At 37.3% G+C, this 16,472-nt stretch overlaps 2 long non-coding RNA genes across 2 annotated transcripts; one reads left to right on the top strand and one right to left on the bottom strand.

The window, feature by feature from the left end:
- Positions 1-4,544: 4,544 nt before the first annotated feature.
- LOC141363627 (uncharacterized) lies at positions 4,545-6,810 on the bottom strand. Its single transcript, XR_012369106.1, has 2 exons — positions 6,305-6,810; positions 4,545-4,683 (listed from the first exon to the last, which is right to left on the bottom strand). It is a non-coding gene; the product is annotated as an uncharacterized lncRNA (long non-coding RNA).
- A 458-nt stretch (positions 6,811-7,268) lies between these two features.
- LOC129421546 (uncharacterized) lies at positions 7,269-16,102 on the top strand. The gene is made up of 3 exons (XR_012369199.1): positions 7,269-8,108; positions 15,326-15,413; positions 15,543-16,102. It is a non-coding gene; the product is annotated as an uncharacterized lncRNA (long non-coding RNA).
- The last annotated feature ends 370 nt before the right edge of the window (positions 16,103-16,472 follow it).

Here is a 16,472-nt window from a genome sequence, read left to right as displayed (position 1 = left end):
CATTCCAGATCCAGGCTGAAGAAAAACATTAGTTGTTAATAAGTTGCTCTTTAGACAAAAACATTTTGTTTTTGTATTGTACCTACAGTAGGCTTAATTTCCACTGGTTTTATATTTGTAAACATAAACAATAAAGCCTTTCCATCTTAATATTATTTGGTGCTTATAGCATTTTAGTGTCTGTTAAACTGTGCTTCATGTAACCTACAGTTATATTAATTACAGTAATAAGCACTTAAACAACTACTGTAACTTACCATGATAAAGTAACGGTTTGGTTGCCTTCGTTTCACAAACTTGATAGCAACCTGCAAATAGAGAAAACCACTGAGTTACAATCTGTTAACTGATTTAACAAATGTTTTGATCAAACCTGTACAGAGCAAAATGTTTGTTGAAATAAGTTTGAGTGCCCTACCGGTTTGCCATCGGCTTTACTGGTCCCCGGAAACACAGCGCCAAAGCTACCTTTACCAAGCGGATTATCTGTATCAATACAATAATCATGACACAAGGTTCCTGAAAAACAGACAGAAAACATGAAAATGTATGCGGTTGCTAGAACCTTTGATTTAGAATAAGAACTCAAACAGCAACAATGCCACATTTCATGTTTATGAGTTGACCAACAAGAATAAAGTTAAGCAGAGTTTAGAGCAAATCAGGGGTTTGTTATTGCAACCCATCCTTACAGCGTTGTTTCTAAAGGACAGGCCCAAAAGACTTCCAAAGGGGCCATAAGATGACTTGAAAGGATTTAAAACAAGCAATGAAATAAGCTAAAACATATCTGTATATTTCTATATGGTGAGTAGGGGATCCGTCAAATATTTCTGTGGAAAATAAGAGGCCATCAAAACGATTAAGATCCACCAATTTAGAGTAATCATAACAGTAGACTCACTGTGTGCCGCATTGATCTCCTCGCTATATGCTTTCACCTCGGTATCAGCTGTCTTCTTTGGAATGGCAGGTTTGGTTACTGCCTTCACCTTCTTATCACGATTATGAAAAACAGCCGTCTTTTTGGGGATGGCAGGTTTGGGGTCTGCCTTCACCTTCTTATCACAATTATGAAAAACAGCCGGTTTTTTGGGGATGGCAAGTTTGGGGTCTGCCTTCACCTTCTTATCACGCTCATGAAAAACAGCCGTCTTTTTGGGGATGGCAGGTTTGGGGTCTGCCTTCACCATGATACCACAGGGAATAGCAATAGGTTTTCGAACTGGATTGCCAACACCGGTGCCAGCCTTTGCCTTGGGAATGGTGCCAGTCTTTAATTTGGCATTGCCTGGATTATTGTCAGCCTTCTGATAAAATTAAGATAAAATACATATCAATTATGTCCACACATTTCTATTTAAAGCAATAAGCACTATATTTAAATAAATAAATAAATAATATAATTACATAAAACAATGTTTTTCACAAACTTGTTTTGATAACTTACAATATTAATGCAAGGGTTACGGGTCCATTTTGAAACTTGCTTGATGTTGACCTGCAAATACAGAAAGAAACATGAAAAATATGCTTGCGAGTTTATTTCTCACCTGACACTCTCCACATAACTTTCAAGCTTTGAGAATCTACAATCGGTTAACTCGGTTAATGTTTTGAGTAAACATAAATCTTTATGTAAAGAGCACACTGTTTGCTGAAAGAAATTTGAGTTTGTTACCTGTTTGCCATCGGAGTCTTCTCTTTCTTGGTACACCTTGCTGGTAAAGCCAATCGCCCCAACCACCTCATCTGAATCAATATTATAATCAGAAAGCACAGGTCATGAAAAAACACAAAAACTTTGATTTAAATGAACTCCAACAGCATGAAAGGGAACAATGACAGTAGACTCACCGCTAGTAGATGAGGTTGGCTTCTTTGGCTTGGGATTGGCAGGGTTGGTGTCCGTCTTCTCCTTGGGTTCATATGGATTAATAAAACCCTTTGTCTTGGGAATGGTGCCAGTCTTAAAATTGGCATCATTTGAATTGTTGTTAACCTTCTGATAAAATTAAGATAAAATAGATATCATCTGTCTACAAATTTCAACCATTCTTAAAGCGATAAGCACTTCATCAACTAAATATATATATTTATAACACATTTATGCATAAATAAATAATATTACATAAAGAAATTATCTTTTCACAGACTTGTTTTGATAACTTACAATATCAGTGTAAGGATTATGTTTCCATTCCCAAACTTGCTTTATGGCGACCTGCAAATACAAAAAAAAAAAAAACATGAAAAATATGCTTGCGACACTGTACACATAACTTTCAAGCTTTGAGATTCTAAAATCTGGGCATTTTCAATGCACCCTTGAAGGGCACATAGTCTGTGATGCTTTATCCATTATGGTAGCCCTTGCTTACAAAAAGGTTGGAGACTCCTGCTCTAGAATTTACACATCAATGATAATTTGAGTTTGTTACCTGTTTGCCATTGGAGTCTTCTCTTTCTTGGTACACCTTGCTGGTAAAGCCAATCGCCCCAAGCATCTCATCTGTATTAATATTATAATCAGAAAGCACAGGTCATGAAAAACACAAAAACTTTGATTTAAATAAACAACAACAGCAGGAAGGTAAACAATGACAGTAGACTCACCGCTAGTAGATGAGGTTAGCTTCTTTGGCTTGGGATTGGCAGAGATGGTGTCCGTCTTCTCCTTGGGTTCACATGGATTAATGAAACCCTTTATTAACAAGTAAAATAAAAAAAAGTTTTGAGTAAACTATATCAAAAAGTAGCCCTTCAGAAGGGCTAACACAATGTTTTATCCATTGTGGTAGCCCTTGCCACAAAAGGTTGGAGACCCCTGCTCTAGAATTTACACATCAATGATAATTTGAGTTTGTTACCTGTTTGCCATCAGATTCATGGCTTTTTGGGTACATCCTGCTGGTAAAGCCAATCGCCCCAAGCACCTCATCTGTATCAATATTATAATCAAAAAGCACAAATCATGAAAAACACAAAAACTTTGATTGATTTACATAAACTACAACAGCATGAAAGGGAACAATGACAGTAGACTCACCGCTAGTAGATGAGGTTGGCTTCTTTGGCTTGGGATTGCCAGGGATGGTGTCCGTCTTCTCCTTGGGTTCACATGGATTAATGAAACCCTTTATCAACAAGTAAAATAAACAAAAAAGTTTTAAGTAAACTATATCAAAAAGTAGCCCTCCAGAAGGGTTACCAAAATGTTTTATCCGTTGGAGACCCCTGCTCTACAATTTACACATCAATGATAATTTGAGTTTGTTACCCGTTTGTCATCAGATTCGTGGCTTTTTGGGTACATCCTGCTGGTAAAGCCAATCGCCCCAAGCACCTCATCTGTATCAATATCATAATCAAAAAGCACAGATCATGAAAAACACAAAAACTTTGATTGATTTAAATAAACTACAACAGCAGGAAGGTAAACAATGACAGTAGACTTACCGCTAGTAGATGAGGTTGGCTTCTTTGGCTTGGGATTGGCAGGATTGGTGCGAGCATTCAGCACAGTATCGACTGAATCGTCTTCGCTAAAATCCACAATATGCAGACTGGTATCTGCCCTCGGGATGACAAACTGAGGAATACTGACGGAAGAAGTACCAGTGAAATGCTGGGGGGCAGACGATACATCCTCAGGCTTTGTAGTATTCAGCAGATCATAGTCTGCCTTTGCCACGGGATGAGAAATATCATCATCAGCCTTCATCCCGGAACTGGACTTCATCTCTGATTTGACCAGATCATCACTGGCCTTCCCCGGATTCAGCTCTGGGGAGGGTACGAAAGATACCACTTTGTTCCTACCGAAGCAGTGAACAAAAGGGCTCTTGATCTTCTTCCCCATTGTACAGAAAAATTTTGCAATTCTTCTTTTAATGGATTTTGCTGTTTTTTTCCCTAAAAACAAACAAACAAACAAACAATGATTCATTGTTCATTCAAAAGCTCTCTCTCATCCTCTCTAGACGAGTTTAGCATGAAAGCACGTTATATTGCAGATATCTTTATCTAAACTCCTGCAAAGGGCGAATCATTTAAAGAGATAGTTCACCCAAAAATGAAAATTCTGACATCATTTTCTCGCTGTTGTTACAAACATGTCTAAATGTCTTTGTTTTGATGAACATGAAGAAAGATATTTTGAGAAATGTGTGTAACCAAACCGTTCATGAGCCCCATTCACTTCTATAGTATTCTTTTCTCCTATTATGGAAGTGAATGGGGCTCATCATTGTTTTTCCTACAATGGAAGTTAATGGTTACTGTAATGAGCTGTGCGCTTACCATCATTTCTCAAAATATCTTCTTTTGTGTTGGTCAGAAAAAAATACATTTATACAGGTTTAGAACAACATGAGGATGAGAAAATTATTCTATGAACTATCCCTTTAATGGTTTAATATCACCCAATTTTACTTTAAAACCTTATTGACCTTCATTAAATGGTTATCATCACATTTGCAGGTGCCTAAAAATCCACACAATTACTGTGCGTGTGCGTTAAAGTTACACAGTCCACTTCAATCTCACCTGATGAGATGTTTTCAGCGTTCTCGTCTCCTCCTTCTTCTTCAAAACAAACACTGTTTATGGCTTCTGAGGAGGGTCCAGGATGCTGAACAATCTCAGAAGACAACACACCATTTGGAAGAACAAAATCCATTGCTGTAAAAATAAATTATGGGTAAATTAGTGCTGTAACGATAAATGGCTTATTATGACAGCAGTAAATTGTTCAAAAATCATTTGTAAAATTGTAAAAATCATTACAAAACAGATGAACAACACGTGCTGCTGTTGGCTGCACTTACAACCTTGGCAAAGATTAATCTGTGTCTTAAAAACAAGTGCTACCTTTTTTTTTTTTTATTACACAAATGCAAGAATTATACAAATGTTTATACATAAATATACAACTCGCAACAAGTGGAAAACAAATAAACGTACATAAAAATGTAAAATAAAAATGTTCATGCCATTGGCAAGTTACAACAATTTAAAGTAACAAAATGCTTCATAGGTCTTTCTTGCTTTTTGTTCTTGATTTTGTCTAATGTTTAATTTCTTTTTTGGCTTAGCTTTTATCCATTTTTTCACACGAATGTGATATTTTCCGAGTAAAATAAAAAGTTGTATAAGGAAGCACATCGTACTTTTGGAATCAACAATGTCTTGTACAAAAAATTATCCACCTTATTTCTAACGCAGAAGTTAAGTGATGTGACGCATTTCTCATTTTTGTGCGAGACTTCTTTTTCGATTTCTTTCTCATTAAACACATTATTAATGGCTGGGAAACGATTTATCGCGATTAATCGCATACACAATAAAAGTGATTTTTGGCATAATATATGTGTGTGTGCTGTGTGTAATTATCTTGTATACACACATTCATGAATGTATAGAAACATTTACATGTGTATATAATATATGTATTTATTATAAACAATATACATTTCTAGTTTAAACAATGTTGGGGGGGTTTCCCGGACAAGTATTAGCTTAAACCAGGACTAGGCCTTTAAATAGAAAATATTACTAGTTTTAACAAACATGCCTTACTAAAATCATCACTGGTATGCATTTTGAGGCAAAACAAAGGGCACTGATGTATTTTAAGATATGTCAGTGCAAGTTGTTTTCAGTTTGGGCAGCTCTTACATTTATTTTAGTCTAGAACTAGTCTAATCCCTGTCTGGGAAACCACCCCGTTATGTCATTCATGCTTAAATTCATTTACTTTTACTTTTAAAACTGCATGAATGAAGACTGGACGATCTCAGAAGTCAACAACAGCGTTTGGAAGAAAAAAAATCTACACACAGACGAGACAAGTGTTTCCGCTACACACAACTTGTAACGTTACACAATAAAGATGCGAACTGAGCTGCAAACGTATTTTTAGAAAATCCATTTTAAATCAAATATAGATAATCCATAGGATATAAGTATAAGTATAAGGAAAAGCCAACGACAGCATGAAAATTATAAAATACACGTATATATTCTACGTTTTAAAAATGATTATGTACTGCCGCCAAAGCTGGAAAAATCCCAGAGGAAACACAGCAGACCTAATTTAAGACGTGCGCGCTGCTCCTGTCAGCAACTCTAACGTTCCACCTTAAAATATGTGCTTTGCAATTAGCTTTTAAATACACATTCATGTACCACATCTTTGGATTATTATCAACCGTTATCATTATCATTATTATTAATAAAACATGTCCTGTACGGTGTAGCCTATATAATATGCATAAAGTTACATCGTCCACTTCAGACTCACCTGCTATGTTGTTTTCAGCAGCTACAACACTCTCCTCTTCTCCTTCTGTTTGTAACCAAACGCTGCTTATGTCGTCTGATAAGGATAACGGTCCAGGGTACTGAACAGACGTTTCAGCGTTCGGAACAATTACCACATCGGCGTGTCCTCCTAAAAAGCCCACAGCGGACAGTAGTAGTTCACCGGAAAGGTAGTTGGGGGTAAATCCACTTTTCCAGCTTCTTCTACATCGATGCACCTGGCGAACAACGATGAAGTCGAGATGCTGACAGTGGTGATAGGGAGGGGGAAATCCACCTTTTCAACACCTCCACCAAAGTCTGTAGAAGACGGTGATGAAGACACGATCAAGTGGATTGTAGACACACTGTGAAAACTCGGTCTAAACAGAATAAACAGAATAAACTGAATGAACTTTCTGTCCTCGAACAATGTATCTGTAGAGTTTTGAGTTTTTCGCTTTGTTAAGAGCAACCGCTAATTAATCCGTCCTGTGTCGTTCAGATCAACCAAAGGAATGAGCGCTCGCCGAGAGTCTTCGGTTTATATAGCCATGACGTCAGTGTACAACTCCGTTTCCATGGAGACGGTCTGCCGCCTCCCCATATAGGGGATTTCCCCTTACACCCAGTAGTGGCTGGTCACTAGGGGGCGCTGGGGCGCCGCACCCTTAAGCTGGCCATAGAGGAAACCTAAGGAAGGTGTTTTGGACTTTTTAAAATTAATTAATTAAATTATAAAATAATTAATTAAATTATAAAATAAAAAATAAAATCGCAAAATATGTCCCAAATTTGAAAATGAAATGCTAAAATAAAAATTAAAACATTATATTAAATTATTTCATTTTCATTTTTAACGTGATGAAGCATCATTCCGGCCAAATTGAAAAATTAAATTAAATTGATTATTTGACAGTTCATTTTCAATATAACCTTGAGACAAGACTGACAATATTAAAATTAAAAGGCAAGCTTGAAAAGGAATCTGTAAATACATTTTTTAAAAGGCTTTTTATTCATGCCCAAGCAATAATAGGGACAAAATTAAAATGTAAAGTTCAGTTTTAATTTTATGTTCTGTTTTTCTTTTTCATTTTCGTTTTAATTTTCGTGTTCATTTTTATTTTCAACTTGTATGCAAATTCAATGTTAATAAGTGGGCGGGGCTTACTTGCTTAAAAAAAGGGGATTGGCTGAAGCAGTGTTGCCAACTCAGTGACTGTGTTCCTTGCCAACTAAGCAACCTTATAGGTCCTGTCCGGGTGTGCCTCATAAGCAGTGTTGAACTACTTCATATTTTGGGCGAACGTGAACTGAACGTACTGTATTACTGCCTGATGAACGCAAGGTGAACTCGTTCATTCTGGGGCTTGTGAACGGCACGTTCTCTCACTTTAACGTCATTCAGTAGGGTGCCAGATTTCTATAGAGTCTTCCAGGCGAAAACCCGTCTAAAACACACTGTAAACAGGCCTTAATGTGTAGCGGAAAAAAACACCCAATCTGGCAACACTGCCACCAGGCTGCATGCGTCATCAAAACAACACTGACTGGACGCTGCTATCCAAATCCCTGCTGCGCCACTCGCATAGTTTAACATTAGATAACATAACATCATATTTGTCCTAAATCGTTAACGATTAACAAAGGCTGCTTACACATATTCTGGATCTTGAAATAGACAAGCTCACGCTATTTAACGTGCACGTGCGGTGTGCAATACCTGAGTTGTCATACACTCAACGCCTCGCAGCGCTTCTCGCCCGGAAAACCCCCTTGAAGCACCCGGCTAGCCTTTCAAGGTATGTGCAAGCAAATACAAAAATTAAAAGACAGTCAATGCTCGTAAACCCTGGTTGGATAAAGATTTAAAGTTGGATATGAATATGAAATCTGATGCATTTAGCTTCAGTGTTAAAACTGATAAAATCATTCCTGTCTGTGGTTCTATATGGGCTATATGGCAATATATTTTTTTTAAATAATATGGGGAAAAAGAACTATAAATAAATTAGTTCATTTTTGGAACTGTGAACTAGTTCAAAATTTGGAAATATGAGCTATGAACTGAACTAGTTCATTTTAAAATTTGTGAACTGTGAACTGAACTAGTTCATGTAGAAAGTGAACTTTCCTAACACTGCTCATAAGCCTTGAAAAGTGAAGCCTCTGGCTAGTGATGGGAGAAACGAAGCTTTTCGAAGCTTCGAATCAATTGAACCAATTGCTTCGAAAATTGATTCAGTTTTTCGAAGCAGTTCGAAACCCACACACGCTGGCGACCCCTGCTGGTCAAAATAGTGTAAAAGCAGATGTGTCGAAACATTTTACACTTTTTTTTACAAAATAATAGCAAGATTTTTATTAAAATATGTTAAAAAAAAGTAATTAACTTAATTAAGACATAGTTAAAAGTGTATTATGTGTTTTTAGTTTTATTTAGGGCAAACAAATGAATAAAACTAACTACCCTTTTAATTATGCACATTTTTGTCATTAAATATGTCTATAAACAAAAAGTAGACAACATGGCAGTGTTATCAGTCAGAAGTATAAATGTTTTATGAACTTTCATAATAAAACTGACCCGAGTTCACCTAAACTTATTAGACACTGGTCATGTGATCAACTCCCCCTACTGGTGAACCATCGGATTTTCGAAACGTTTCGAAACAGTTATGACGTAATGAAGCCTCGTTTGCTAAAATCACGTGACTTGGGCCAGTTTGAAACAAGCTCCGAACCACTGATTCGAAACAAAAGATTCGTAAATGTTTCGAAGCCTCATGAAGCAGTGCTTCGAAAGCGACCATCACTACCTCTGGCTCTGTGATCGCCCCCTGGTGGCTGGCTGCAGTACAAGTCATAACCCCGCCCTCTCCATTCAAACTAATGGGACTCTGCTCTAAATAAAAAAGTATTTACACTTCCAATAAAAGTTTCCAAAAGGTGGTTTTGGTACTTTCAGGTAGTTGTTAGGTGTGTTCGACATCGGCTGTGGCTGGATGTAACCGATCGGCGAGATTAGCCGCGTGCAGGCGGGGAGGAGCTGAAAACGGAGACGTGAAGTCGGACGCGCTGTGGTTCCCGTAGTTTGCTGCATTTACGTCAGGCATGGCTGATCACGTGCCGTTTGCTTGCTTAATTGCATTAAACATGATTTGTAAGATGTAAACTACATAAAAAGTGAATTATACTGTTTGGAATGTCCGTGTATGAGCACGAGTGGAACTGAAGAGGCTTACAGCATCTGTTTTTACAAGAATAAAGTTCAAAATAAGCATTAATTATTTAAATACCAATGTAGTTGGGTCTATGTTTTTTATCCATTTTATTTTGATGAAGATGAAACAATATAACATCGCGACTACATGAAAATAGCTTTAACTGTTATAAAAATACAGATTTGTGAGCATTTGTGGAATTGAGGGCGTGAAAATAAGCACGAAACACACGTGATTGTTGTCATGTGGTGAATCCGACCAATCGTGAAACAGCTGTGTCGTCATTACAGCCCGTGCAGCTCCTCTTCGCGAACTGCGCTGGCTTACTCAGGTGGCTGATCTCGAACCGCTCTCGCGGTACTTAAAAACCATATGACGCAGTCACGTGCCTGCAGCGCCAGCTGAAGTCGGACAAAAATACTAACCGGAATGCACTGCTTCAAGTCAGCCACCGATCGGTCTGCGCAGCGCCGCATGAAGTCGAACACACCTGTTGACTTTAGGGACCCTTAATGCGAGTCCACGCGGATACAACTTTATTGTTATTTTCGACGAGGCATTTGTTCAAGAGATCAGTTTAGCAACTAGTCAGACCATTAAAAAAACGAAACCGGAAGTAAGGTTCGGATCCAGACGTGTATCACGTGCGTCCGATGAAACCGTCTATTGCTCTAGCGACTTTTTGCGTGTGATGATTTTGATGTTTTAAATAGATACACATTTGAGGTAGTTTTTTTCTTGCTTTATTGAGTAATTCCATTTTAACATGATAATCTTATAGAACATGATGCATTGCTATGTCTGTTAATTGCCACTTTTGGACAGAGATTATTTAGATTACATAATCCATTTCTAGCAATTCTGATATGTGTGTATATGTATGGAGCCTATATATTGCTGGGCGCTGGTGTTGCAGTGGTACGTTCTATTGGTTTTCACTTCTTGTCAATATAAGTTCTTTGATCACAGTTCCTGCACATGCCACAGATCCACCCTCGCACACAATATCACATGCATCCACCTGAAGTTCACAAGTGTGCTTTGGATGGACAAAAAAACCACAAGGTAGTGAAGATGAGATTAAGTTCACTGAAAATAAGTCCTACAGTGGTGCTACCTGTAGTCCCCACTTGGACAGATGAAGAACTTAAAGTGGATTTAGGACTGCTTGAGGAAAACCAGGAAGAGGAGATAGACAAATGGAGAGTGAACAGTTATATTGCAGAAAAGTATAGTCAGAGTATGACTATGTTCACAGATGCATCCAAAAGAACTGATAGTAGGGTGGGGGTGGCACATGTGGTACCAGAACTGGGTTTGGCTATAGCAAAAAGGCTAACAGATGGCTTGGCAGTTTACACAGGAGAACTTATGGCTATGGTTTACCCTATTATAGGTAGATAGCTGGGAGTGTAACAGACAAGCAGTTATAGTATCTGAAATTTTACAACTGGCTAGTGGAATGCAAAAGGCAGGTTTTAAGTGTTCTTTCTTGTGGGTTTCAGCGCATAAGGGGGTGGAGGGGAATGAGTAAATATGCTGCTGCAGATAATGATTGTGTGGAGGTGGAGATTAAACTCAGCAAGGCAGAGGTTAAAAGTATAAAGCAAGAACTTATGAGAAATGACAGTATATCTGGGAGAAAGGAGCATAATGTGAGGAATAACATAGACTAAGTGTAAGCACTAAAAGATCCAGACATGAGGAAGTGGCAATTTCGGTGGAAAAAAGTGGAATTTCTGAAAAACACTTTGGAAAAGTCAGGCCGACTACCAAAACACACTTGTAGCCAATCACCAGTAAGGGGCGTGTATTCTAACCAACATTGTTGCCTGGGTTGCGTATGTGTGGGGCGGGTCTATCAAAAAAAGGTCCAGATTCTATTGGGGTAGGGGCGTGATTGTTTAGGTGATTTCAAATATCAACACTGGCTTTCAAATAGGGCTGTCACTTTTCGTTCGAAAATCGATTGCACAATCGATCGGACCAACCAAAAAACGTTTCGAAAACGAAAATAGGCAATCGATTTTAACCAAATATGTACACTATTAATTTAAAAAGAATTAAACAGTTAAAAATATAGATGTAACAAAACTCACAAACAAGCAGAAAAAGAAAATAAAGAATTCCGAAAGTGCAGTAGGTGTGCGAAAGCTAAACAGAAAATACCCAGCAATTTTACGCACCTATTTTCACGCTTTCAATCGCTGCATCTAGTGTTTTGCAAAGAAAATGGAGGACAACGTCAATAAACCTGTGCAACATGAGACAGCGTCGAAATTGTGACCTTACAGGAGATGATGAGTTATGACAAGGAGCCACCCTTGCGAGCTGACAGCGACCCGCTTTTGAGATGGAAGATTGGCAGTACGAAATACGCAGCTGGCAACGAAGTACCCGAGTTTCCCTGGGACATCAGTGCGGTCGGAGTGCGTCTTCTCAACAGATGGATATATAGTGAATGAAAAGCGCTCTGCTCTTGACCCCTAAAATGTTGATCGACTTGTTTTCCTCACCAATAATTTGTAATGGCCCTAGTCTTTTTGCGCATTTCATTATGCCTGCCTAGTGCCGCCTAAGTGTCGGTTACGTTTAATAAAAAAAATACACAGCATGTTCTCAACTTCAAGTAAGTCTATTTAAAGTTTAGTTTTTGAACAGTTGTTTGAAATGGATCGAATCATTATTTAAAATCATTTTTGTATTGCCTAAATCATAAAAGCAGCCGGTTGAACCTGCAGTAATGTTTTTCATTTATGGCAGCAGTCCACTCTGCATATTTTTTTAGAGAATGTTGCACTACTGTTGCTGTTTTTTATTCTGCACGAAACTTAATGACAATGAATAAGAAATATTGCTGACTTGTGCGTTTCAGGCGCTCTCTTTACATTTGTCTGTTATTTGGCGTTAAATGGAAACGTCTTTTTTAGACATGGAAAATCGATTTTACAATCGATTCAATGAACACTTATATATTAAAAATCGAAAATGATTTTTTCACAAAAGTGACAGCCCTACTTTCAAACATTGTGCACTATGCCTTTAAAGCTCAGGTAGAGGCAAATGAAGTTGTTTTTGAATTGAGAAACATTTTACAGAAAAAAAACTGTAAAAATTTGTTTTTTTGTTTTCCTTTTTAAGGGTTACAGGGCTTCTAAAAATAATCTAATTTATAGTAAAACTGCGATTCCTGTTCCACCCTCCAGTCCAGCTGTTGCGGTAATACACCTAGTAGAGTCAACTGCCAATTAAAAACTAAAGAAGAAGAAGTTGTTGACAGTTGTGTTGGATTGAACGCAGTGTGATGGCGAAGAAAACATTCACTAACAAACTCGTACTGGCCGGGCGGCGGGCCCTGGAGGCGTGTCTATGTGTTTCTGTACTTTGTTTAACATCAAACATTCAATCAACAATCATAAACTTTGCATTATTTGAAAGCTTAAACACTCAAGATTCATGTTCTGAGCTTGTTTTTGCAATCAATACACTGGAGTGAAAAGGGTTAAATGAAATGCAGACGACCGCATATAAATAGGGATATCGGTACTCACATTTCTTTCCATATGGTTCTGATCATTTCTGACGAATCCAAAAAACTTCAGCTTACTTTGCAACGCAAGGGTCCACTCTTCAAATGGCATCCCACGTTTTAATCCAAAACAACGAAAAATAGTGAAAAATCATGCAATATCCTCCTTTGTTTACATTCGCGTCTGTTATGTATGATCGATCATGTTTATTTTCTAAATATCGATTTTTATCTTCTTCTTTTGTTTTTATTGGTGGTTGGCAAACAACTTTCGGGTGCATTTACCACCACCCACTGATCTGGAGTGTGGACTAAAGATCTATACTAACATTAACTGTTAAAGAAAAGGAAAGAAAAAAAGCAGGGAAAAACTATAAATACACATCATCATCATTCTTTTAATTGTTTTTAATCTTCAGGATCTATTAATTAATCTTGTTGCTCCTAAATATTTTAATAGGAAATCCCAACTCTTGTCAAAATCCATCTCTTCCTGCTTCCTTAGACTGTTCCAATGAATATCCCGCCCAATTTTTCTGTTTTGTCCAATCAGATAAGGTTTGACAACTTAAAATGTCCTGGAAGCGCACATTGGATTAGCGAGGTGTCATTCAGCGCACCATAGGCTTTTGACTGGATTATGCCAAAACAAAACCAGCCAATGCATAGCCAGCAAAGTTTTGATAGGCAGGGGTAGTAACCAATCATGAAACAATTACAAGGATTCACTTTACAACTTCAAATCTGTGCAGTTCAAGATGACGCATGCATGCCCAAACGCAACAAGTTACATAGCACGCTGTTGCTAATAACATTAGCTCACTTAAAGGAGCATTTCACCCGTATTAATCTTTATTGGAAGTGTTGGAAGTGGAAATTCGAATTTGGTGCCTGTTTGACCGAGAAAAGGGGTGTTTGTAGTCTCACCCCCTCAACAAAGAAATTGGACTTCCTGCTTTCAATGATGCAAAATTATGATTTTTACATCATTGAAAGAAGGAAGTGCAACACTGAAATCTGTATTTCTCCTGTCTCAGTGGCAACTGAGGAAATGATGCACGACCAGTCAAAAACATGACTGGGGTTCTAGCTATACAAAACTTAATGCAAATGGGTGAAGTGTCCCTTTAAGTCGCTGGTAAGCGATCCGTTTTCTCCAGAGGTTAGATTATAAACATCTCCATTGTGGATCGTCGACTGCAGATGATCTTTTTGTGTTCGGAGTGTTTTTGGAGAAGGTGATTGCACGATCGAGGTGCAAAAAGACCAGACTGTATAAAGATGCGTTGCGGTCACAGAGAGATGCCGGAACAGTTTATGCTGCGCTCCGACAAAAGTTTTTCAGTAAGTTTGTCTTATGTACATTATATAGTTGTAGTATTTGTTTTTTTAATGTTAGCTGCTTTTGATTATAAAAATAACAGTGGAGATGACTAAAAAACGAGTTTTGCATGGTTTCATTTTCTATGACATATGTAAATGTATCATATTTATGGCTATATGAATCTGAATAATATACAAAAACAAGACAATCAGCGGCGAGCGCAGCGCATACGGCGTCCTATGTGAAAGCTGCATAAAACCTATAAACTACCCGTGCAATGATTTCTATAGAAAAAAATCTATTATCTGAAATTACAACAACATCATTTTCATTATGCATTATTTGTTTATTATGTAAATATAGGGACATGGCTACAAAGGCTTTGCAGTACAATAGGTAGGAAAGGTAGTCACACATCTGTGGCTACTCTGGGGATACCAAAGATTAATTTGACATCTTAAAAAATTCTTGTGAAATGTCAGCTGTAAATGCATCCCAGACCTCCATGATAGCCTCACTGAGACCACTTCTTTATCATAAAGATAAAGAAAGGTTTACACCTTTGCCCTAAGATTTACTCTTGACTCAAGCTTTGATTAAATCATGAACAAAAGGTCACCATCTCGCCTAACGGAATAAAGGCAGGAAAGCCAGTTATTAAGTTTAATTAAGTGAACAGATACATATGAAAATCTTTAATAAAACAAAAACAATGACTTAAGTTATATTTTCACTAGTAAAACTGAATTTTTTCACTAGCAACAGTTTAGTTGAATTTTTACTTTACTTTGCTATTGAAACATTAGATTCAGTTGACATTTTTGCAACACTACTGTGCATGCATTTAAGGTTTTCCAATGATCATTTAGGCCTATTCCCCTTTACTTAAAAAAAACAAAATACTATTTTGACACTTTGATATTAAGACATTATTTTTTCCAGTCATGTTTGGTTTCTGGGTCGAACATTTGAAAGGATGGCTGAATGCTAAGGAACCCATGCTGCACATTTTTATGAAGAGATGATAGCTGTAAGTACTCCAGAAACTACATGGACATGGTCATTGTTTGTACTCTCGCTTTTTGGTTTCTCTCTTTTCGTGCAGTAATTTGAAGAATACTTACTGTTTTCTAACCTCAGATAATAAAACCTTTAACAGGATCTGAAGGCATCTGTGGAGAAAATCGGTTTCTTGGAAAGTCTCTAAGCGGAGAAGTGATTGAGAAAATAGTTAACCAGTGTGTCTTCAAGAACATGAAGCAAAACAAGATGTCCAACTATTCTCTGGCTCCAAATCTCATAGACCAAAAGAAATCTGAATTTCTGAGGAAAGGTGAAATATAGATTGTAACTGTCATGTTATGTGACCGGGGAAGAATGATGGAGATTAGGATAAATGATAAACTTTAATATAATAATACAACAACTAACTGGCAGCCGGGGGAAAAACTCACATGTAACAAAGATGTATACAACACGAGATCCGACAAAGGGAGAACGCTTAAATACACATGGATGATAACAAAGAACATGTGGAGCAATAGTTAAACAAATGAGGAACAGATGATGATGATGAAACAATAATTAAATGATTAATTCCAGACTATGACAGTAACACAACCCATATTTTTGGCTTAAAATCCTATTTGAAGTATTGTTTTAAGTGAATATGATTTTGCTGTAACCATTAAAATTCATTAAAGTTTTCTACGTTTTGTCTTTATCGGGAGTTGCTGGTGACTGAAGAATAATTTCACTGAGGCCCTTGAGCAGCGATTTAATGCTGTATACAAAGACAAAACGAAAGATGTGAAATTCAAATTAATGTGGGATTAATTTAGCACTTTCATTCATAACATTACAGCACACATAACTATTTTGAGGGGTCAGTGAGTGTTGGAGCAAATATGAAAACATAAGTAAAAGATAATGTACATCTAGTCAGTTGTTATTGAAAAAAAACAAACAAAGAAAACATGATGATCAGGTGCACAGTGAAATAGTAATTATATTATATACAGGGCTTGACATTAACTTTTTTGTTCACCAGCCACAGTCGCTAGTGGTTTTCCAAAGTTATTTAGGTTTT

The sequence above is a fragment of the Misgurnus anguillicaudatus genome, chromosome 4 (assembly GCF_027580225.2).
Source record: "Misgurnus anguillicaudatus chromosome 4, ASM2758022v2, whole genome shotgun sequence".
In the NCBI taxonomy this organism is placed as follows: domain Eukaryota; kingdom Metazoa; phylum Chordata; class Actinopteri; order Cypriniformes; family Cobitidae; genus Misgurnus; species Misgurnus anguillicaudatus.
This window is presented reverse-complemented; position numbering and strand designations above follow the sequence as displayed.